Below are 23788 nucleotides of genomic sequence, written 5' to 3'. Positions count from 1 at the left end.
TAACCATCAACACACAAAGTTAAGGCTAGGAAACAAAATACAACTCATGTAAGAGTTTGAGCAAGATGATGAACCAAAGTTACATCAATTTCCTAGTTTCAACACAATCACAAGTTCTATTAAGCTATAAACTTTGAATCAAACTAAATAAGCAAGACCTTAAGCTATAGAACTTAGATCTTAGCTAAATATTAAAGATCTTAGACTAAAAAGTCTAGATCTCATGTTCTTGGTGAAACCCTAAGTCATAACACTTAGACTTTCAACTTTTACACAACCATAAGTTATGAAACTTAGATCTTGTAAAGTAACATGAACACAAGCTAATGAACTTTTGTTTAAACAAAGTAGAAGACCATAAGTTACACAACTTAAATCAAATACAAAAATGAAACCCTAAGCTAGAGAGCTTGGATTTCTAACAATAATTATGAGATCTCAAGCTAGTAAGCTTGTATCTTTTGTTTCATGCAAACACAAGTCATAAATCTAGGCTACAACAAACTAAAGAAGATCATAAGTTAGTAAACTTTTGATCTTAACTAACTTTCTGTAGAAACATCAAGCTAATAAGCTTGTATTTCAAACTTTCTTGAAGATCCATAAAGTAAAGTGTTGGATCTACAAGTTACATGAAGATCATAAATATGAGTTTTGATCTTTTAACACAATTAAAGAGATCTTAAATTTTAAAACTTAGATCTGACATAAGTAAAGAAGATTAAAAGCTAAAAAGCTTTAATCCTCGATGTTCTTGCACTTTCTTCAAATTAAAGTTTAAAGTCACAAGATATATAATGATTCAAGTTACAAAACATGAATCTTGAATTATGATGATGATGATTCACGAAAATGATGAAGAAAAAGAAGAAAAGAAGATCAAGAACACTTACAAGTTCTTCAAATATTTGAGAGAAAACTAGAGAGAGATTTGAGAGAAAATGTGTGTGTGTTTGAATGGAATGAAATGAGAATGAAATGAGGTTTTAAAAAAAATAAAGTGATGGTGAGGTGGTGATGGTTGGCCGGCAGTTTGAGAGCAGGGGGACCATTTTGGCCTCATGTGGTGTGGCATGGTGTGGTCCATGACGGTGGTACAAAGTGGTGTTGGTTTGTTGGGTGGTTTGAAACATAATGCAAGTATTAGTACACAAGCATGCATGATACTTGTCTCATTAATTACATGGGCTAATTATTTACATGGGCTAATTAACCCCTTAAGTGGTCCACTATGTTAAGTAGGTTGGGCGATGGAAGTCCATTAAGGTGTTAAGTCCATTAAGGTAACTAGTAAGCATTAGTAAGCACTAAGCATGATTAAGGAACCATAAAGCCAAGTAATTGTCATTAATAAATAACAATTAAGTTTTCGCAGTCATAATATTCCAATTATGACAAAAGTTTAACGTGTACCAAGTACGTAGCTCGTTTTAAACAATAAGTGACACTAACGGTCGTAAATGCATTCAAGGATCATGTTAAGCAACTAAGTACTTAAAAACACGTTGTAAGGCATTAACGAAAGTAATTAACATAATTAATGATCCTAGCAAATAATCTAGCTCAGTACGCACAAATACGCAGTTTCGTGAAAGTAATAAATATAAATAAAAAGTCGAAAAAGTCGGGTCGTTACATTACCCACCTGTTAAAGAAAATTTCTTCCCAAAATTTAAGCTGAGGTAGATGGTGGAGTCGGGAAAAGGTGAGGATACTTCTGCATCATTTGATCCTCTAGTTCCCAAGTAAACTTAGGTCCTCGTTTTGCATTCCATCAGACTCGGACGATCGGAATCTTGTTACGTTTCAAGGTCTTGACCTCACGGTCCATGATTTCAACAGATTCTTCCATAAAGTGGAGTTTATCATGAATCGTAAGCTCATCGAGAGGGATGACAAGTTCTGGTTCAGCAAGACATTTCTTCAGGTTCGACACGTGAAAAGTAGGATGAACGGAGCTCAATTGTGTTGGAAGGTCCAAACGGTAAGCAACAGGTCCAATACGCTCCAAGATTTCAAAAGGACCAATGTATCGCGGATTTAACTTTCCACGCTTTCTGAAACGGATTACACCTTTCCAAGGTGCTACATTCAACATTACGCGGTCACCCACTTGGAATTCGAAATCTTTACATTTAAGGTAGGCATAGCTCTTTTGGTGATCACGGGCCGTCTTGAGCCTCGCTTGAATTTGAACAATCTTCTCGGTTGTTTCATGAACAAGTTCGGGTCCGGTGATTTACTTTTCACCCACTTCGGCCCAACAAATAGGAGAACGGCACTTACGACCATACAACGCTTCAAAAGGTGCGGCATTAATACTCGAATGATAGCTGTTATTGTAAGAAAATTCGGCTAGCGGTAAATGTTTCTCCCAAGCTTTTCCGAAATCAATAACACATGCACACAACATGTCCTCCAAAGTTTGAATCGTGCGTTCGCTTCGTCCGTCGGTTTGCGGGTGATATGCGGTACTCATGTCGAGACGTGTTCCCAAAGCTTCTTGTAAGGAATGCCAAAATCTAGAGGCGAAACGGGCATCTCGGTCTGAAATAATCGATAAGGGCACACCATGACGAAATACAATTTCCTTTATGTATAGTTGAGTGAGTTTGTCCATCGTATCAGTTTCTTTCATGGCTAGGAAGTGTGTAGATTTGGTAAGACGGTCAATAATAACCCAGATGGTATCGTATCCGCCCACCGTCTTTGGTAGTTTCGTGATGAAGTCCATCGTTATCCTTTCCCACTTCCATTGCGGGATTTCTGGTTGTTGAAGTAACCTAGATGGCCTTTGATGTTCGGCCTTAACCTTTGAACAAGTCAAACACTTCCCAACGTAAGTAGCAACATCCTTCTTAAGATTTGGCCACCAATAGTGTTCCTTGAGATCGTGGTACATCTTACCGGCTCCTGGACGAATCGAATATCTTGACTTGTGGGCTTCGTCTAGGATGAGGCTTCGTAAATCCCCATAACTAGGCACCTAAATCCTTCTAGCGAAATATCAGAGTCCAGTCTCCTTGACTTCGAATCGAGAGACGAGAATGTTCAAGTGCCTATGAGAAATATTCTCCTCCTTGAGAGCCTCATCTTGAGCTACTCGGATTTGGCTATTGAGATTCGAATGGATGGTGTTGTTCAAGGCTCGGACACGAAGAGGTACCATTCTTTCCTTTCAGCTCAAAGCATCGGCTACAATATTTGCCTTTCCAGGGTGGTAGCGAAGTTCACAATCATAGTCGTTTAACGTCTCAATCCATCGACGCTGTCTCATGTTCAATTGCTTTTGATCAAAGATGTGTTGGAGGCTCTTGTGATCAGTGAAGATAGTACTTTTGGTTCCATAAATATAGTGTCTCCATAGTTTGAGCGCAAAGATGACAGTACCAAGTTCGAGATCGTGAGTCGTGTAGTTTCGCTCGTGAATCTTCAGTTGTCGGGAGGCGTAAGCAATAACCTTTGTTCGTTGCATCAATACACAACCAAAACCATGTTTCGAGGTGTCGCAGTACACAAGGAAGTAGTCACTGCCTTCGAGAAGTGATAAGATAGGTGCGGTGGTTAACTTCTGCTTCAGGGTTTGAAACACCGACTCTTGTTCGGTTGCCCAAACGAACTTCTTCCCTTTGTGAGTCAATGCGGTTAATGGACGTGCAATCAGAGAGAAACCTTCAATGAACCTTCGGTAATAATCGGTGAGACCTAAAAATTGGCGAATATGAGTAGGAGTAGTGGGAGTTTCCCACTTGCTGATGGCTTCGATCTTTGCGGGATCGACTTTGATACCTTGATCACTTACGACATGGCTAAGAAATTGAACTTCCTTCAACCAAAATTCACACTTGGAGAATTTGGCATAGAGTTGCTCTTGTCTTAAGCTCAAGCACGAGTCAGAGATGTTGTTCGTGTTCTTTTTCACTTTTTGAATAGATTAGGATATCATCTATGAAGACGATAACGAACTTGTCCAGGTACGGCTTGCATACACGATTCATGAAGTCTATAAATATGGTAGGTGCATTGGTTAAACCGAATGGCATCACAAGAAACTCATAATGACCATAACGAGTTCGAAACGCAGTCTTAAGTACATCGCTCTCCTTCACCCTCAACTGGTGATAACCGGATTGCAAATCGATCTTAGAGTAAATGCTGGAACCTTGCAGCTGATCAAATAGGTCGTCAATTCGAGGAAGGGGATACCGATTCTTGATTTTCAACTTGTTGAGTTCGCGGTGATCAATGCACATGCGGAAGGATCCGACCTTCTTCTTTACAAACAAAACAGGTGCGCCCCAAGAAGAAGAGCTTGGTTGGATGAATCCACGGTCTAGTAGTTCTTGTAGTTGACTCTTTAACTCTTGCATTTCGGAAGATGCAAGTCAAAAAGGTGCGCGAGCTACAGGTGCGGCTCCTGGTACTAGATCAATTTGAAACTCTGCTGATCTCGGTGGGGGTAATCCTGGAAATTCTTCTGGAAAGACGTCGGGAAATTCGTTCACAATTCGTACATCATCTACGCTTTTCTCCTCCGTTTCTAACTTCTTTACATGCGCCAGAACAGCAAAACTGTGACGACCCGGAAATTTCCGACCAAATTTAAACTTAATCTTTATATGATTTCGACACGATAAGAAAAGTTTGTTAGGTTGAGTCTCAAAAATTTTTGAACTGTTTTATGAAATCATTTGACTTCGACCATTGCCGACGATTCACGAACCATTAATTGTAAATAGATAAATATATATATAAATATGTAAACATAAGTAATTATGCATAAGAATGTTAATAAGCTATTATATAAAAATACAATTTTTTATAAATAAATAAGTAAATTAATATAAGATATATTAAAATTTATTATAAAAGTGAATATATAATGTATGTTATATATATATAAGTAATTTTGAAGTTATTTAGTAAATGACGGAAACGCTCATTTGTCATCAAATTGATAGTAAACGAATTAAAAAGGAACTTATATTATTGATCCAAAAATGGGCTTTATAAATTATAGGCTTAGTAAAAATGTATTTAGGAACTACTTATTAAATTTTAAAACTTTTTATATTTTACTTGGGGTTGGGAGTGAATAATTAATGTAATATTTATTTAATAGTTAATGACCAAATTTTATACCATAATGACTCAAATAAATAAATATAGTTAATTTAAAAATATGGGATTTTTTTCCAAAAACTTTTATCCGCTACTGATTAACCACGGGGTACGAAATAGTAATCCCTTAAAACTGTCGGTAGGATTAATCTAAATATCTGGTGACTAACTGTGCAAATTATTATTAAGCGTACTGTTTTGTTTTGTCATCTCCTTCCCACCATCTTAATATGATTGAATATATATATATATATATATATATATATATATATATATATATATATATATATATATATATATATATATATATATATATATATATGCCAACTTAGACAGATATTGATTCCATGAATTATTCAATATGTAATATAATACTGATCTAGTACCACTAACATATTTAAAGTCACTATTTAATCTACTATTTGCATTTTTCTTTTTCTCTAAATTAATCCTACGGATGTATATATATATATATATGTATATATATATATATATATATATATATATATATATATATATATATATATTAGATATTAATACATATTACACTTCTTGAGTTGTTAGTTCTCGAGTTCCATGATACTACAACATCACCCGCTACCTGGAACCTCCACCCTAGATAACCGGTGGCCACCCTCACCCTTTCACCGACACTCACTTTCTTGAACAACCACACTTATTCTCCTTCTTTCTTTCTATTCGAGAGCATATCAGTCTCTATATCTTTCACCACCTATGAACACATTCTTCTTCATTTAGCACTACCAACCTCGCCACCACCAATCTCTTCACCGGACTAGCATTAAACCCACCATCATGAACCATCTCCATCATCCATCACCTTCAAACGCCAAACCACCACGGTCATATTTTTTTTTTCTGGTTGCAACCGTACACATCAACACATAACCACCCCCTTCTTATTGTTATTTGAACCACAACGATCATCATCAACAATGCTATGTTGCTGTACGTTTATCAGATAATACGCATCCATGTCAACCACTACTTCTGCAAACCGTCACTATCACCATCCATAAATTGTTCACGCAATATTTTTTTTCTGTTTCAATTCAAGCACACGTCGACAACTACACACCACCTTCATAACCACCTCAAACCTACTCCAACTTCTTCACGGAGAGCCATCACCCAAACCATTTTTGTTGATACTATTGCAAGCTAATATCCTGTGGCTACTACTCAAGCAAGATCGTAAACAATCCACCATCATCGTCTACATACTACTGTTACGTTTAAAAAGACTATTTTTCTGTTTCGTTTAAAGACCCACAACAAACCCAGTATCAACACACAATATATAATCATCGATCATAAAGCTTTACACATGCACATGTATTCGTTAATTGCTACCATTGTGACCATCAACCATATCGTCCTCGAAAAACCACCATTTAAAACACCACCTTGAAACCTCCATTCGATTTGTGCTACGGTACTGCTGCTACATTTCTGTTGATCGACGATGAGGTGATAAAAATATGATGATGCGTGTAAGAAGTACATAATGATGACAAAGGTGATTAAGTGATAATGTTTTAAATAATGGAGGGGGCGACTAATGCTTACGTATATAATATTTTTTTTGTTTTGTTCCGGTTGATATCCCACTCAAAAGTACTAGACACCACAAGGATTCTTGTATATCAGACTTATTAATTTGATATATGGACTGTTATAATCCTAAATTATAATTGGGCCGATATAAATATTTTTTTAGTTGGGCCGTCTTCCTTTTATTTTGATGATCGGGCTGCCTTGGGCCTTTGAGAAGCCATGATACACTTAATTTAACTCAGTCCAACATCCTTTTGGAGTAGCTATCGTTGCTACTGCTACTTCAATTTTTTTTAAAATGGTGAACGAAAGAAGTGAGGTAGAAGAGGTGATGAGTAATTAATAACGATGAATATGATGAGGTTATTTGCATGATGTAAAAGGTTTGATTATGACGATGATAGGATAGAGATGAGGTACATGAAGATAATAAAATTATGATAAAGATAGAAAAGACGATCGATGGAGTAGATGATCTTGATGATTCGTGATGACATGAAAATGAAACGTAAAAGAAAAATTGAATGAAGAAGATGAAGAAACTGAATTAGAGTATAAAAGAAATTAAAACCGTTGTTATAACAGAAATGAGAGAAACTGATGGATGGATAAGGATGTTTTCGGGTTAGCGGGATGTCGCGGGTTCAAACCCGGACTTGGGCATTTTTAAGGGCTACTTCTGTGAGGTAGTTATTTATTTATTTATTTACTTAATATTATTCTTTTATTATTATTATCATTATCATCATCATCATCATCATCATCATCATTATTATTATTATTATTATTATTATTATTATTATTATTATTATTATTATTATTATTATTATTATTATTATTATTATCATTATTATTATTATTATTATTATAATTATTATTATTATTATTATTATTATTATTATTATTATTATTATCTAAGAAATATTAGATACAAAAATATATTTGCTACATAATATATTAGTATTACATAAAAATTAGAGAATAAACGTATTAACACGAATTACATAAATATTTACATATAATAAATTATTGATTTTCAACATTATATTAATCACGTAGTTATATATAAAACTATCTAAATATTTATTATTTTAAATGAATATGCAAACTAAGTATACAAGATATATAATTTGAGATATAATATATAAATTGTTCGACTACAATTATGTGTGTTAATATATACATAAATGATATAGGTTCGTGAATCCGAGGTCAACCCTACACTTGTTAAATGACGTCATATGTATTTTTACTACAAAATACAGTATGGTGAGTTTCATTTGATCCCTTTTACTCTTTACATTTTTGGGACTGAGAATACATGCGCTGTTTTTACAACTGCTTTATTAAATGCTTTTGGAATATATTTTGAACTACGAATACATGAAATGATTTTATAAATGTTTGACGAGATAGACACAAGCAAAACATTCCTCGAATGAATAATTATGCAGACAGAAGTTCTGTGGATTATTATTGAATTATGTGGACATGATAATTGCCACCATTGAATTATGTGGACATGATAATTGCCACCATTGAATTATGTGGACATGATAATTGCCACCAGTTGATGTGAATGTTATATATCGAGAGAATGATTTTATACACAGGTTATGTGAATGTTATTTTTGTGCATGAGATATGTGTACGGTTACTAAGATTTATGAAAAATGATTGCGTACACGAGAAAGGTGTACTGTATTTAAAAGATATCGCATGTACATTACAGGTGGGATAGGATTCGGGCCCATTTGTACCATGCAGGATTTAAATCTTGTGGTCTATCAAAATGATGAATTTTATTGTTTTATGATAAACTTATGAACTCACCAACCTTTTGGTTGACACTTTAAAGCATGTTTATTCTTAGGTATGAAAGAAATCTTCCGCTGTGCATTTGCCCATATTACATGGAGTCGTTTATGGCATATAGAGGTCAGAACCTCGCAATGGGACCAACTGTTGAAGACTTCGTCCAGATGGATTAGGACGGGGCATTTCAAAAATGCCCCTTTTTTATAATCTTTTGTGCCGTCATGCAGCTAATAAGGTTCAACTTTGGGCTACATCTCTCCCCGTATACAATTAATGGCACACCGTCTTCGTGAGGTATACGAATAATCTTTTCTCCACAGATGACTTCTGCTTGTACTTTGGATAACCAGAGCATGCCAACTATCACATCAAAGCTTCCCAACTTAATGGGTATCAAATCTATCACAAATTCCACTCCAGCTAAGTTTATGATACCTCCTCGGCTAATTTGGTCAACTTTCTCAAGTTTCTCATTGGCTACTTCAACAAGCATACTCTCCTTCAAAGGTACTAACGACCAATCTATCTTAGAGCAAAAGTGTCTATCTACATAACTCCTATCGGCAACAGTATCAAACAAAACAGAAGCTAATAGTTTATTAATAGTGAATGTACCTGTGACCAAGTCAGGATCCTCACGGGCATCCATGGCGTTCATGTTGAAGACTCTCCCACGTGCTGGCCCGCCATCTTTTTTGTTGTTCGGACATTCATTCTTGAAGTAACCCTGCTGGCCGCATTCAAAGAATTTCTTTGGCCCATTCGGATTTGTTCTCACAGCTGAGGCGTTGATCTTTGCAATCCTTGCCGATATGCCCAGTCCGCTTACACTTTTCACATACCACGTTGCAGTACCCAGTATGATGCTTGTAGCATCTCTTGCACTGCGGAAGGCTGCCTTTGTAGTTAGGGTTCGAACTAGGGTTCGGGTTAGAATTCTTCCAGTCATTGTTTCCCTTGAAATTCTCATACCTCTTAGCTGGGTTTTGATTAAAGACCTTTCCCTTGTTTTCGTCCCACTTTCGTTTCCCATTACTAGTTTCCAATTCCGATTTCACCTTTTCTGGCTCTTTTTGGGTAATTTGATTCATCAGGGTGTGCGTCATGCGCATAGCTTCCGGGACATCTGCTGGCTTCGAAGAGGTGACATTTCCCTGAATGGTCTTGGGAAGTCCCCACAAATACCGTTCCATTCGCTTAAATTCAGGGGTAACCATCGTGGGGCACATCAAAGCTAACTCCAAGTACCTTCGGTTATAGCCATCAAGATCAGTCCCTACGAGTTTCAGTTCCCAAAATTCCGCTTTCATCTTCTGAATTTCGGTTCTGGGGCAGTACTCCTCGATCATAGCACTCTTAAACTCCTCCCATGGTGTAGCATAAGCCTCATCAATTCCCTTAGCCTGGGCGAGTGTGTTCCACCAGGTTAAAGCGCCGTCCGACAACGTGCATGAGGCGTACTTAGTTTTGTTCGCTTCAGAACAGTTACTCACGCGGAAAACAATTTCCAACTTTTCAAACCATCTAGTCAGCCCAACTGGCCCTTCAGTACCACTGAAATTGTGGGGCTTGCAGCTCTGGAATTCCTTATAAGTGCATCCGTTATGAATGTTCTGGTTAGCCGGTGGAGCTTGGGGGTTGATATCCGCCATAGCTGCGGCTACTCGAGCAACTATCATCTCTTCAATCTGTGCCGCTGTGGGCGTTTTCCTTGGAACTCTTCTATTTGCCATTGATCTTCTAAACAAAATTTTGACTTAAGTCAAAATCCAGTATTCAATAAGTCATAATATTATAGTATATGGTAACCAATATGGAATCAACACAAAACACGATAACTAAGTATGGCAAACAGCAGCAGATAGCACAAAAACCAACATGCAATAACTTAAATAAACATCGTACAATAATTAAACAAAATTAAGTTCCATTCATTAATAAGAAAGTTTCATACATCCTCATAAGGTTCGTACAATACATGCATAACACATGAAACTACTAATGGAATCACATAAAGAAATCTAATACAACAGTCCTAGGGTGAGGGTGGGTAAATGATGTCCATCAAATGGGTCATCTGGTCCTCGAGCTCAGTTACCCGAGCACGGAGGGTATGCACTTCCCTTGTCAGCTCCTCAACGGTGGGAGACGCTGGTGGAGCAGGTGTTGCAGATGGTGCAAGTGGTGCCGGTGGTGCAGATGGTGCAGTGCCAGAAGTAGAAAGCGCATGACGAGTGACCTTATGCACGAATGGATCAGCAGAATATGGCACAACCCGCTTACGGGCGGTGACCCTAACCAACAGTCCACGTGCGTTCATGAACTGCTTACCTCCATTAACCCCTAGAATAATAGTACCATCGAAGTGGTACCGCTTCTTCGGCGGGGTAGAGGGTGGCTACACGGGCTCCTCCTCGGAGTCCTCCTCAGAATCCTCCTCGGGATCCTCCTCACTGGTGTCATCGGATGATGAATCGTCTGAATCATCTGAGGGTGGATGTGCCTGGCCGGTGGTCATAAGTCGATATCTGCCAGGTGGAATCGGCACGACTCGTCCGTCAACGATGCGTCTAACCCAATGTCCACGCTCATTACGGAAAGGACCGTCTCCGTCTCCCCCAGGGATCACAGTGCCACCGGGATGGTGCTGTGGCCCCGGGAGTCTAGGGCTAGGTGGACCTGAAATCTCCGCGGGATCTGCGTCTCCGTCTGAGACGTCTATCAGGTCAAGCGCGTGTCCACTATCTCCAGAAGATGAATTGCCAGAGTCATCGGAGGGTAGCGGTGAATCAGCTACAATAGTAGGCGAAGTAGCAGATAAATCTGAGTCACTCTCCAAATCAACGATAATAGGCGGTATGTCCGACATCTGAACAAGGAAAAATAACTTTTTCCATGTCAGTAAGACATATAGCAAGCACGTAATTAGGCACTACATCATCCTAGCAATACATAGCATGGCAATATTAACAGTATTAAACAAAAGTAACATGCAATCAAAGGCAGATAGTAGCATACAGTAGTGAGAATAAACAGTAGCATACAGTAAGTTCACATAGCAGTAAAAGTAAGCAGTAGCATGCAGCAAGTTCCGCAGTAACTAGTAAACAAGCAAGTTGTAGATTAGTCCTATTAGCGAATCCTACTCGGCTCGGTCAAGACTCACTAATGCAACCTAATTCCCTACAACCAATGCTCTGATACCAAATGTGATGCCCCATAAAAAATTAACGTGTACGGATCATCAACAATAGGTCCATTATAAGGTTACAACACTATATGCTGTTTTAAAACAAGTTTGCATTCATGGAAAGATAGCGTTTTACAAAAGATAGCATGCTTCTACGAATAGAAAGCGTTAACACAAGTACGTGACACGGAGGTCATTACAAAGAGATGGTTCAAATGTAACATAAGTTTTGAATGCAAAGTAAAAAGTTCCATGTTTGAGATATCTCTAAATATGCAGCGGAAATCTAACACCGAGAGTCTAGTACAGCGGAAGCAACGTACGTCTAAGCACCTGAGAAATAACATGCTTAAAAAGTCAACATGAATGTTGGTGAGCTATAGTTTAATTATAAAAGTAATGTAATGTAGGCCACGAGCTTTCGTATTCAAAACAGTATGAAAAGTATATGCTTAACCGTGGGCACTTGGTAACTAACTTAACGTATATATCACCCCCTAAAAGTACACTTGGTTAGTGCGTAAGTTTACGAAGTATTAAACATCCGTTAAATACTAGCACGACTAGCCCGAGTGGGGATGTCAAACCCTATGGATCCATATCTAAGATTCGCGTTCACCGGTTCAAAAACCAATGACTAAACGTTACCGAGCTAAGGGGAAAGTTTATGCCGTTATATAACCCACACATATAAAAAGTTTAAGTACTCGTGCCTCGTAAGTAAAACATAAAAATTGCATGTATTCTCAGTCCCAAAAATAGTTGTAGTAAAAAGGGAGCTATAACTCACAGTGATAGTGCAGTAAAATCGGTACGAATAAGTAAGCAAGTAAGTCGGTCAGAAAGGTCCTCAACCTAGGTTAAAAGTTACTAAGTCAGTAAATCATCCCAAAAGAGTTTAAAAGTACGTAGGTTAAGTCGTAAGTATCATCATCATTAGCATCATACGTAAAAAGTAAAGTAAGTTTTCAACCAAGAATAGAGACCGAAACAAAGGCTAACTTTGTTCAGATGCTACGACCTCTATACAAACTGAAATGACATGAGACTAGTGGAAAAACTCCGTATATGAGTCCTCTAACTGCTGACCAATTTTTAGAACCTAACTCATCTTCGATTGACCGTGGCGACGGTTTAAGTGCGAGTAGGTCAGAAATTTCAGCACAACGTTACAAGGGCGTAGTGACTTTTGGAAGGCTATAAATCCCAAACCGTATATTGGATTTAGGCGAGGCATAGACGAAAAGTAATCTACTCGAACCGAACTATCTGGAAATCAACTTTTCTAGAAGCCCAGGTATCACACCCCTAGTTAGGGCCCGGGCGAAATGTGACTTAATATCAAAATATACCAACATATTATAATAACGAGAACAATACTAAATGATAAAATCAAACTTTAGTGAGTACGCAGCGGAAAATGAAATGTCGTTACAAAGGAATAATTAAATGTTTAAATGCAAAAGTAATAAATGCGATATCTCTTGATCCTATGTCCAAGTAGCATCACATAAGCAGTAAGTATAAGAGCTTGAATCAAACGGCACCTGAGACAAAACATGCTAAAGTGTCAACCAAAAAGGTTGAGTGAAGTTCATAGGTTTAACAAAAGTTTGACCGTTGTTTTAAACCACAAGATTTAGTTGTAAAGTTGATCTCCAGCAGGATCAAAAAGTTATGACAATGCGTGATATTAAGACTAAACGTTCAAGTTTGCCCCAAGACAAGTTATCGTTTATACTTGTCGGTTTAATTTCATTATTAAGTAATACAAAGACTTAGTCAAATGTATCGGGGATGTTACTCCCGATAGGCCTACCCTCAATAATTAAGCATGCAAGCAGCAATTAAAAATATCACTGTAGGGACTTAGTCGGACATAGCCGGGTATAGCATAGTTTTAACAGTTAGTACTTGTGTCTAAATTGTAAAATGTAAAAACAGCATGTGTCTCACCCCAAGAAAAATAAAAGTAAATAAGTTGCACAATAGTAAGTGGGGCTATGAATTCACCTTAGTAGAGAGAGAGCTAGTTATTCCACGGAATAGAAAGTTGGACGAGTGAGCAGAAAAGTCAACCTATGATATTTAAGAGTAGTAAGTGTTTTTGCCCATGTTTAAATAGATGTTTAACTATGATAGTGTTTTAAGTATAGCTCGTTTTACTAAGTTTCTATAACTAGAAAGTTTCTACTTTAAGAGTGTTTTCCATTTTAGGATACTTGCCGTATTAGATAAGCTTCTAATCACCCCTTTCTCTTCGAATGGCCATTTCAGGTCTAGGGGCTTGAGCTATAGGACCCTTTAAATCGGAAATCCAAACCCTTCCGCCTAGAGTTTCGTAGAAACCATTCGTCAAGAAAGTTCGAAGATCTATACATCTCTAATACATATCCCAAAACTTTTTTATGTGTTATAATATAAGTAGTAGGTTATAGGTGTTAGTAATAGTAATAGCGTATACATGTTAATTAATAGTATAAGTTGTATTAGGGTTTCATTAATTAGGGTTAGTTAATTAAAGTAGAAATTAATAATTAGGGTTTAGTAATTAATGTCCTAGGGTTTCATAAATTAGGGTTTAGTAATTTAGGATTTTATTTAATGTAGTAATGATTAGGGTTTTAATAATTGAAGTGGTATTAAATAATTAGGGTTAGGTTTAATGAATTAGGGTTTAATAATAAATTAGGTTTTTAATAAAACTAGGGTTTTGATTAAAGTAGTATAGTTTAAATTAGGGTTTAGGGTTTTAGTATGTATATGTATATAATGTCGTGTATATATATATATATATATATATATATATATATATATATATATATATATATATATATATAAATTTATTTTTTACATGTATATATATGTATATGTCGATTTGTATATATATATATATATATATATATATATATATATATATATATATATATATATATATATATATATATATATATATATATATATATATATATATATATGTTTATTTTGTTTCCTTAATTAACACTAACAAATCTCCTAATTGTATCTAGGGTTTTAAAGATCAAAGTTTCCTTCCCTTTTTTTCTTCTAGTCGACACACATATACATACATATATATTTACTTTTTTTTACATGTATAGATCTAGGTTTGTTCTTTATGTTTATATGTTTATGAATATAGATTAAAACAGAGATCAAAGAATTATGGAAATAGTTTACGGTTTTATATTATACCTCTGAAGATCCAAGAAGATTAACAAAGAAAAGATAAACACTTTGAAGATTGAAGATCAAAGTCTTGAAAATCTTGAAGAAACCCTTGAAGATCCTTGAAGAACATGAAGAACGCGAAAAACAACTCGAAGATCACCTTGAAGATTGGTTGTGGATTTCGATGGTGATGGTGGTGATATTTTCGGCTTTGGTCAAAAATTAGAGAGAGGTGGGAGAGATTTTTGAGAGAGATGTAATTATGATTTGGTACATGGAATGAGTTAGGTTAGGTCTCTATTTATAGGAGTGTTAGGATTATTCTAGAATTAGGGTTTAATAAGGAATTACATAGGGAACAAGTTGGCTTAGAAAAGGGGTTAGGAGGGGATGATTGGGCCGAAAATTTGAGGGGCAAAAAGGGTATTTTACCCTCCCTAAAATCGGCTAGGGCTTTTACGCTGCATTCTCGAGTTTTATTTTTAACAGAAAGGAAAGGAAACAGACAGATTATAAAATAATAGTAATTCTCGAGTTTTTATTTTAAGTGGAAAGGAGAAGAGAGTAGAGGATTAGAGGGGATAGTACAGTTATAATTTGTTAACAACACTCTCCGCCCATATTTGAGCGGATTAGGAAGGATAGTAAAACACTCTCATCTCCTTTCTTTTCCACTGCTTTCCGCTTAAAAATAAACTCGAGAATACAGCGTTAGGGTTAGGGTTTGTGATTTTTCACTTTAGTCCTTGTACTTTAATTTGCTTAAATGAATCCTTAATTATCCTAGTTTAATTATTTTAATTACACAAGTTTTAAAGGTATTTATTTAGTCACAAAAGTTAATAAGCTTATTATTTTTATCTTGTACTTACTTGTCGTTTATAAAGTTAATTATTATTATTCTTAACAAGCGTTAAATAAAGTCTTAATTGTTAAGTTTAATTATTTAGTTGGGCATTTAATTAGGAAAAGTATAGAATGGAAAAATGTAATGACCCGCACTTTTTCGATCGTTCTATACTTATAAGATTAATATTTATATAAATTAAACCTTACCAACATGATAAGCAATCCAAATTGTTAAGATTTATGTTTTTGAAAAGAGTTTTACACAACGTTTGACCGTTCAATTTGACCGATGATATCACGAACTATATAACATACGATAATTATACGTTTATGTATATATATGTATTTATATATATTTAACATGATCTAAGGATGTTTAACATCTCATTGGGTACTAATAACAATGAGTTATAAGTATATTTTGAAACTACTAACTTAAGTTTTCAAAACGATAACTATACGTAACGTTCTTCGACATAAATACTTATAACCTATAATACTTATACATGCATCGTATAGATATGTATTTTATCACTTTTAAAGGGCTTACATACATAAAACAATATAAGTATATTTACAAAAGATAGCTATATTTGAATCCTCGTTCCGTTTTCTCAAAGATTTCTACACGTATATCTAGGGTATATGTACCCGTATCATACGCAGCTTCTAGATGTATTTACTATTGGTATATACCAATAAAAATCTGCTCCTTAGCAGCCTTAAATGATTAAGAAACATGTGGAACCAACCATTTGTCAAGTAGCATGAATTATTTAGCAAGAAAACAAAGTTAGGTATCTTTTTTTTTCCTTTATAACCTAAAAACGTTTTTATGCATGCACACCATTTCTTCACCCCATTTTCTCATACTTACACTCCCATTTCTCTCTCAAAATACTCTTAACTTCATACTTGATCATCTCCAAGCATTTTCCCCATCATTTAGCTTCAAAAACATCACTTAATCACCATAAGAAAACCCTTACAAAAACACTTCAAGAATCCTTCCAAGAACACAAACTTACTTCCAATCTTTCATCCAATTCCATCACCCTTTTAGTTCTAGGTTCTTACTCCTCTTTTACAGCAATCTTGTCCAAGGAACTTGAGGTAGTAACTATGTTCATAACCTTATTCGATTCATATATATATAGCTATCTTATTTTGTGGTATAAAATTTTAACAACAAGAACATAGTTTGAAAGTTTTCAAACTTGTTTGCAAACTAAATAGATCCTTCTAACTTAACTTTTAAAATACTTCAAGACCTGTAATATAACTTAATTACATGCTAATTTAACAAGGTATAACTTGGTTTTTCAAAGAACACCTTAAAAACTGTTTTTACGACGTCGGAGTGCAACCGGGGACTGTTTTGGGTTGGATAATTAAAAACCATCTTAAACTTTGAATTGGAAGTTTATCTTCTGGAAAAATGATTTTTAATATGAATATGATAACACATAAAAATTTCATGATTTAATTCAAAGTATAAGTATTTTTAGAAAAATAATCATTTAAGGTTGTTTACATAAAGGAAAATGTTTAACTTCATAAGTTTCACTAAAGTTTCACCTATGCCGTGTGATTTTGAATACAAACCAAGGTATTTTCAGTTCATAGTCTTAAAGAGGAACTCGATCCAAGGAGATAGCAAGTTGAATCAACGAAAACGGATTTGTAACGAAGAAACTATGACCGAAACAAAATTGGTTATCCAAGACTTGTTTAACTTCGGGATTAATTGGGAAAAATTAAATAAAATCACATCTTTCTAAGATAACATGATATTTTATATATATGTACTTATAATTCAATTTTATATGGTTCAGGATCACCCATAAACAATACGAGAAGATTAATCATAAGATCCCATGTTTGTACGCAACACGTCATTTGACAACACCGGTACTTTATGTACGCAACACGTCATTTGACAACACCGGTACCGTGGGTCAAGATTAATCTCGACCAATACATATACGATGGGGTTTTATTTATTTCGTTGGGGGTTTTATTTATTTCATTGCGGGTATATTAAACATCTACAAATGAACCATTAAAATTGAATTACTAACAACGAAATGCTAACTACGGACTAAGGAATTATTCAAAGTATTAAAAGTATAACAAGTATATATATGAGACGTTTGTTTAAAAAGAAAAGGTATTGATATATTATATATGGATAGGTTCGTGATATCAACCGGAAGACCAAGTCAAAAATATATATATCTTCAAGACGAACGTGAGTATATAGTCCCACTTTTAAACTCTAAATATTTCGGGATGAGAATACATGTATTTTATGTTTTACGTTATGGACACAAGTAACTGAAAAATATATTCTACGTTGAGTTGTACCACTGGCATACTTCCCTGTAGCTTGGTAACTAATATTTACAGCGGTATTGTAAACGCGAATCCTGTTGATAGATCTATCGGGCCTGACAACCCCAACCGGACTGGACGACCAGTATTCAACGGTTGCACAGTACTTCGTTTCGTGACTACACTTGGTACGGTGTAGTAAGATTTCATAATAAAGGGAATATGCGACGTGATTAAATGTTAAGTATGGTTACCAAGTGCTCAACCACTTAGAATATTTTTATTAAACTGTTTATATATGAAATCTTGTGGTCTATATATATATTGCTGCCGGCACTAAACCTATATCTCACCAACTTTATATTGACGTTTTAAACATGTTTATTCTCAGGTGATAATTAGAAGCTTCCGCTGCATAATGTTGAATTTGAGCAGGATCTTGCGTACGCATATTTGTGTCAAAAATAAAACTGCATACCCGAGGATCTGTGTTGTAAAATATGCTAGAAACCGTGTTGTTATCATTATATGTAAAGTTTGTAAGTCGAAGATTATCGCTAAACGATAATCATTTTTATGTTGTCCAAAGCTTGTAACAAAAATAAGAATCATGGTTTGTAATGTATAATATATGCAGTTTTTCTTTTAAAAATGTCGCATATAGAAGTCAATACCTCGCAATGAAATCATACGTTATTTAACACGTTCTTATGGTTAAGGACGGGTTATGACATGTGGTATCAGAGCGGTGGTCTTAGCGAACCAGGTTTGCATTAGTGTGTCTAACTGATAAGTCGTTAGGATACATTAGTAAGTCTGGACTTTGACCGGGTCTGATTTCAAAAACCATTGCTTATCACTGTTGGTTAAAATTTATATGTAAATATTATGTAGTACTAATGAGTTAGTTGTGGTGTGATAGATGTCGGGCTCAAAACTTATTATCACATTCAGCGACTCCGAATCAGAATCTTCAGATGGTGTTCCAGTCATTAACCTATCCGATGACGAAAATAATATCTTTGGGGAAGACTCACAAATTCCGGATGAACCAACTATAGAAAATCTGGAAAGTGAACCCGAGGAGGAAAGTGAACCCGAGGAAATTACGAAAGACAAGTTCGAACAAGGAAAGAAACGAAAAGCTAATGAATTAGAAAATTCAAATCCCGAGTTTAGGGAGGATGATGTGGCACCAACTCCACTAAACACTACCACCCTTATTCCCGCTATTCCTATTCGTGCTGTCCCGGCATCTAGTTCTTCAGCCCCACCGCCAAAATATAGACAGACAGCCAGGATAAGCGTTAAGCGATTCTTTGAACCTAAACGTCCTAGAAAATAGACCAAACGATGCGCTGCCGTATTAAACCATGGGATCATATAATGTTTTGTATAATATTATTAGTGTGGTTTGCTTAATGTTCGATGTAAGATAAGCATATGTAAAATAGTGAAGTGTGAAATGCAATAATTTTCCATGGTTAAGTATTATTTGGATGGTAGTAATTGATTCTGTACTAAGCTATTAAGTATGGACATTAACGGGTAGGTACTACCCTAGATATAATTATAAAACGCTAATAAGAAGAAAAGGCTTTTATAATAATACCTGGTTCATATTATTAATAAGCTATAATGTACTGTAAATATACACTACATCTATAATATTCCATGTGAATAATTATTTTCTTTTCATTCTTATAGAAGAATATGGCGCGATTGAACCGAATGACGGAACAAGAAATCCAGGAACTCATCAATCAGCGAGTGAACGACAGAATGTTATGGGTCGAGGCTGCAAGAGGTGCTGCAGTTAACCCAAATCCTCGTGTGGGGTGCACTTACAAAACTTTTCAAGCTTGCAAGCCCTCATCATTCAGTGGAACAGAAGGACCGATCGGTTTAACCCGATGGATAGAAAAGATGGAAACTGTGTTCAAAATCAGTGGTTGTGTTGAAAAGAACATGACCAAATACGCATCGTGCACTTTACAAGATAGTGCACTCACGTGGTGGAAAAATTATGTGAAGGCTGTAGGAGGAGATGTAGCTTATGATACTCCGTGGGAAGAATTCAAAACAATGTTAATCAATGAATATTGTCCAAGGAACGAGGTTAGGAAGTTGGAAGATGAGTTACGAAGTCTGAAGGTTATTGGTACTGAAATCACCAACTACAATCAGCGATTCATGGAATTAGTTTTGCTATGTCCTGAATTGGTTCCAACCGAAGAACGGAAGATTGAAATGTACAAAGATGGTTTGCCCAAAAAGGTCAAGGCAAATGTTACAGCATCGAAACCTAAGACAATTCATGATGCTATAACCATGGCAAACGAGCTAATGGATCAGGTCATCATGGATAAGAAAGTATCCAATACTGATGTGAAGGTATCAGGTAACAAAAGAAAGTGGAATGGAAATTATGATCGAGGTAACCAACAACAATCTTTTAAGAAACAAGAAAACACGCAAGGTACGGGTAGTGGTTTAAGCTTTGGTTATAAAGGACAAAATCCTTTATGCAACCGATGCCACAAACATCACTCTGGTTACTGTAATGTGGTATGCAACAAATGTAATCGAAAGGGTCATCTTGCTGAAGATTGTAGGGCTCTCGTTACAAATACAAATGGTACCAAGACTCCTGCCACCAATGCAAATAGAACTGCTTTGGCTACCATTACTTGTTTTGGGTGTGGAAAACAAGGTCACTATAAGAGCCAGTGCCCGAATCCAGAGAAGAATATCGGACCTGCACGTGGAAGAGCATTTGTTATTAATGCTAAAGAGGCATGTGAAGACCCGGAGCTTGTTACGGGTACGTTTACCATTAATAACTTATCCGCATCTATTATATTTGATACTGGTGCTGATAGAAGTTACGTGTGTAGAGACTTTCACGCTAAATTGAATTGTTCATCATTACCTCTCGATGCTAAGTACATGATTGAGTTAGCTAATGGTAAACTAATTAAAGCCGATAAAATTTGCCGTGATTGTAAAATAAATTTAGCCGGAGAAACGTTTAAAATTGACTTGATACCCGTAGAATTAGGAAGTTTTGATGTAATAGTCGGCATGGACTGGATGTCCAAAATAGGAGCTGAAGTTGTGTGCGCCAAGAAGGCAATTCGCATTCCTCGTAAGGATAAAACGCCAGTAATGATTTATGGAGAGAAGGGTAACTCAAAGCTAAAACTCATTAGTTATTTGAAAGCTCAAAAGTGCTTGAAGAAAGGGTTCTATGCTATCTTAGCACATGTTAATAAAGTCGAAACAAAGGAAAAAGTGAAGAGCATCAATGACGTGCCTGTGGCAAGAGATTTTCCTGAAGTCTTTCCGGAAAAGTTGCCGGGATTACCTCCATTTAGATCTGTAGAATTTCAAATAGATTTAGTACCAGGAGCTGCACCAGTGGCTCGTGCTCCATATAGACTTGCACCGTCCGAGTTAAAAGAACTTCAGAGTCAGTTAAAAGAATTACTGGATCATGGATTCATACGACCAAGTACTTCACCGTGGGGAGCTCCGATTCTATTTGTTAAAAAGAAAGATGGATCTTTTAGGATGTGTATAGATTATCGTGAATTAAATAAGTTAACTATCAAGAATCGGTATCCACTACCGAGAATTGACGACTTATTTGATCAACTCCAAGGATCATGTGTGTACTCAAAAATTGACTTAAGGTCGGGCTATCATCAATTACGTGTCAAAGAAGAGGACATTCCGAAAACTGCTTTTCGGACACGTTATGGTCATTACGAATTTTTGGTCATGCCGTTTGGGTTGACAAATGCGCCAGCTGTATTCATGGACCTCATGAATCGAGTTTGTAGTCCATATTTAGATAAGTTTGTTATCGTTTTCATTGATGATATTCTTATCTATTCCAAGAGTGAGCAAGAGCATGAGCAGCATTTAAGGTTGATATTAGAGTTGTTGAGAAAAGAACAGCTATATGCTAAATTTTCTAAATGTGCTTTCTGGTTGAAAGAAGTGCAATTTCTTGGCCACGTTGTTAGTAGCAAAGGAATTCAGGTTGATCCAGCAAAAATTGAAGCCATTGAAAAATGGGAGACTCCTAAGACACCAACGCAGATACGCCAATTTTTGGGTTTAGCCGGTTATTATAGAAGGTTTATTCAAGATTTTTCCCGAATAGCTAAGCCGTTGACAGCATTAACGCAAAAAGGGAAGAAATATGAATGGACCTCGGAGCAGGAGAACGCATTTCAATTACTGAAGAAGAAGTTAACTACGGCGCCTATTTTATCATTACCTGAAGGGAACGATGATTTTGAAATATATTGTGACGCTTCGCGACAAGGTTTTGGTTGTGTTCTTATGCAACGAAAGAAAGTTATTGCATACGCATCTCGACAATTGAAGATTCACGAGCGGAATTATACGACGCATGATCTAGAACTGGGAGCAGTCGTGTTTGCGTTAAAGATATGGAGACACTACTTATATGGGGTTAGATGCACTGTGTTTACTGATCATAAAAGTCTTCAACATATTTTCGATCAGAAACAGCTGAACATGAGGCAACGTAGGTGGGTCGAGCTGATAAACGACTACGATTGTGAGATTCGCTATCATCCCGGGAAAGCGAATGTAGTGGCTGACGCATTAAGCAGAAAGGAACGAGAACCAATTCGAGTACGAGCGATGAACATAAAAATTCGCATGAATCTCAACTCACAAATCAAAGAAGTTCAACGAGAAGCACTTACTAAAGAAAATATAGGAAATGAAATAATGAAGAAGTATGAGAAGCAACTCGTTATGCGGGAAGATGGAATTCGATATTTTGCAAATCGTATTTGGGTACCGAAGTTGGGTGGATTAAGGAAGTTGATATTGAACGAGGCACATAAGACAAGATATTCGATACATCCTGGAGTTGGAAAGATGTACCAAGATCTTAAGACGCATTATTGGTGGCCTAATTTGAAGACAGACGTTGCAACATATGTTGGGGAATGTTTAACTTGTTCCAAAGTCAAAGCTGAACACCAGAAGCCGTCAGGGTTACTTCAACAACCAGAAATCCCAGAATGGAAATGGGATGGTATTACCATGGATTTCATCACGAAGTTACCAAAGACTGCCTGGGGATACGACACCATTTGGGTGATTGTTGATCGTCTCACCAAGTCTGCACACTTCTTGCCTATAAAGGAAACGGATAGAATGGAGAAACTATTACGATTGTATATAAAGGAAGTTGTTTCAAGGCATGGAATACCTATTTCCATTATATCCGATCGTGATAGTAGATTTACATCAAAGTTCTGGCAATCACTACAGGAGGCCCTAGGAACTCGTTTGGATATGAGTACCGCGTATCATCCGCAAACCGACGGGCAGAGTGAAAGAACGATTCAGACTCTTGAAGACATGCTCAGGGCATGTGTGATCGATTTTGGAAACGGATGGGATAAATATCTACCATTAGCAGAATTCTCGTATAATAATAGTTATCATGCGAGCATTAAAGCTGCGCCATTCGAAGCATTGTACGGAAGGAAGTGTAGATCTCCTATTTGTTGGAATGAAGTAGGAGATCGACAATTAACTGGTCCCGAGATCATACACGAAACGACTGAGAAGATAGTACAAATCAAGGAGAGATTGAAAACAGCCCGTAGTCGCCAAAAGAGCTACGCCGATGTTCGAAGGAAACCATTAGAGTTT

The sequence above is a fragment of the Rutidosis leptorrhynchoides genome, chromosome 9 (assembly GCF_046630445.1).
Source record: "Rutidosis leptorrhynchoides isolate AG116_Rl617_1_P2 chromosome 9, CSIRO_AGI_Rlap_v1, whole genome shotgun sequence".
In the NCBI taxonomy this organism is placed as follows: Eukaryota; Viridiplantae; Streptophyta; class Magnoliopsida; order Asterales; family Asteraceae; genus Rutidosis; species Rutidosis leptorrhynchoides.
This window is presented reverse-complemented; position numbering follows the sequence as displayed.